The 2,695-nt window shown below is 44.3% G+C and overlaps 1 non-coding gene across 1 annotated transcript; it reads left to right on the top strand.

Moving 5' to 3' along the window:
* The first annotated feature begins 651 nt into the window (after positions 1-651).
* Positions 652-758, top strand: LOC137640334 (U6 spliceosomal RNA). Its single transcript, XR_011044341.1, has one exon. It is a non-coding gene; the product is annotated as a U6 spliceosomal RNA (small nuclear RNA).
* Positions 759-2,695: the final 1,937 nt, after the last annotated feature.

Raw genomic sequence — 2,695 nt, 5'->3', positions numbered from 1 at the left:
CGCTAGCTTAACTGCACAGGTAGCTGTTTGCAATTGATCACACACCCTCTCTTCTGCTCGTGATCAGTCGCACAAACTCTCACCTGGTCATGACTGATATCACATCCTCTCACCTGCCTGCTAGATTGCTCTCCCATTGGAGTACCACTACTAGCCCTCTCTTTTCCTCCAACACAAATACAATCCGAGAGAAGAACTCGGCTAGATAGTGAAAAATTAGGAATGACATCCAATTGCTCCTACACAAATACAAAACTAAATAGAGGACTCCTGTTTGTGGAAGAATGCAAATAATTTCCGCATGGAGAAATTTGAGTAATTTTGGGTTCAGAAAGAGGGGTGCAAATCTGTTGTTTACATTAGGGAATATAACTTACAGCATTCATATTTTGATGCTGCTATTTGCACGTCGCCTCAGTCATCAGTTGACTTCTGAGCCCTGACTCTTGCTGAAACACCTACCCTCTTTACTCCCAGATATGCTTGGAACAGTTAATAAAGATACACACAAAGACACTAATTACGAATTCCTCCACAACAGTCCAAGGACTGTTGTTGAGCTTGGGCCAAAGGATGGGTAACTAACTACAAACACTGCAGAGAAGACAGGGTCAAAGGCACAACAGACAGAGGCCAGGGAAGAGGCTTCTGGTATTTGCTTTGACAGTCCATATAAGAAAATTGTAACGGTGCAGACAAACTTAGCATGGGCCCTGAGCAAGTATAGCGTGCAAAATACTGAAACATTCCACAAATTTCTCCTCTTCCACTAGAGGTGGCAGTCCTCCTACAATGCTACCTTTCGGAGGATGCCTGTAGTCCTGATAGAGGAGGGAAGGGTATCGCTTGACAGAAAAGTGAACTGTTGGTATGCCCCAGTTCGAGTGTCACTTCCCATTTATCATCTCTTCTCCTTTAATTTACCACCAGTGATGTCATCAGCCTACCACCAAGGACTGGTAAAGGATTTAGCCCTCCAGGCAGAGGTTCAAGTTATGCTGCAAAATGGCACTCTTTGGAACACATGCATTTACCTCAGCATATGAACAAGTATGCTCACATGATTCCACCTGCAGAGGGTTAATGACGGCTCCTCTTGCTTCTTCAATCAACTATTTCTTGTAGAGCAGGTGTCTGGGATGGGAGACCAGTCGTAGACCTTTCAGACGTAAAAGAGTTAGTTTAACAAACTTTGACCAAGATAGATTCCAGACACAGTCAGGCAGGCGATGAGGCTGTTGGAACTCATGAGGTTGATCAATCTGAAGGATAGAATACTTTCAGATGCCAATTCATCCAGGATCCAGGAAGTAGCCCAGTTTTGTTAGGCCAATTATTGTACAAATTCTAAGTTCATTGCATTAGTATCTCTACAGCCTCGCATGGCTTCTCCAAATAATATAATGGGCACATTCCAATGGCATTCGTCTTTTGCACTACATGGATGGTTAGTTGATCTTGACTGACGTGGTGGATGCCCCTCTCTTCCAATGGGGCAATATCCTCTTGTTCTGTAATGAATATGGGATTGTGGTCAATCGGTAGATGTCAGTCCAGTACTCAAACAAAGATTAATTTATCTAGTAATAGACATCGACGCCCTTGTGGAAAGACTCTTCCCACCTTGGATGAACTAATGAGGTGACTTCCCTCTTTATCAACAGCCCCATCTGCCAGCACAGCTTAGGCAGAAAGGGCTGGAAAATCTGGCCTCCCTGGATTGTCTCATTCAAAACAGTCGTCCCTGCCTACAGTCTCTTCTATAGGAAGTGAAGAGACACTATAGGTAGTGAAGAGACACTGGTCACAAGACAGCAACCCCACTCTGTCAGAAGTTCTGATAGGGGAGGGTCAGAGACTTGATCTGGAATAATACCATACAGAACGAACCCTTTGAAGGACTCTCCCACACATGTAGCAGATGTTTGTTGGTTCACAGGCACATCGAAAGAGATAGGGAACATCGCCTCCTAAAACACAAAGTTGATACAAAGGACCAACCCAGTACGCCAATTCTATTTCAAAGTGCTGGGGCTTTGGGAGGCTCACCTCACACACCAAAGGAGGTGGTACGGTTTCTCTGCAGCATTGCCAATTGACGAAAGAGATTCATGAATGGGTAGTGCTCGACCAGGTCCTTCTAATAGCCTGTTTGATTCTAGGTGAAAGAACATTAGTACCAGACAAACTGAACAGGAAGATGCAGACCATTGGCCTAGAATGGTTATTTCATACTCAGATAGCGAGCAAGACTATAACTTTAAGATGTTCTTTGTTAATTGGAAGTTTCTGATACTTTGGTCACCAATGCCAGATCGGAAAGCAGCCTTCGAGGGTGCCTTCCAGTATCCCTAGGATGGCATTGACATCTAGGTCTTTCTTCTGTTTCCCCCAATAAAGTATCTTGAATCAAGTCCAGGCCACTCCCAATTCAGTATGACTGTAATATCATTGAGAGAGCCCCAACTAGAACGGCACCTGAACTTTCTACCCATCCTAGTAAAGGCTCTGATATATTACCACCTCACTCCGACATGTTCTACAAATCAGACGCCCAGAAATCCCACAACTCAATGGAATCACTTTGGCTTCAAGAGTGGAGGTTATCCAGCATATCCTTCCGGAGACAAATTTTTTTAGCGAAGTTACGCCAAAAATGTTAGGATACTTCCGGGAGTCGTTGACTCTAGTGTGC

The sequence above is a fragment of the Palaemon carinicauda genome, chromosome 4 (assembly GCF_036898095.1).
Source record: "Palaemon carinicauda isolate YSFRI2023 chromosome 4, ASM3689809v2, whole genome shotgun sequence".
Taxonomy (NCBI): Eukaryota; Metazoa; Arthropoda; class Malacostraca; order Decapoda; family Palaemonidae; genus Palaemon; species Palaemon carinicauda.
This window is presented reverse-complemented; position numbering and strand designations above follow the sequence as displayed.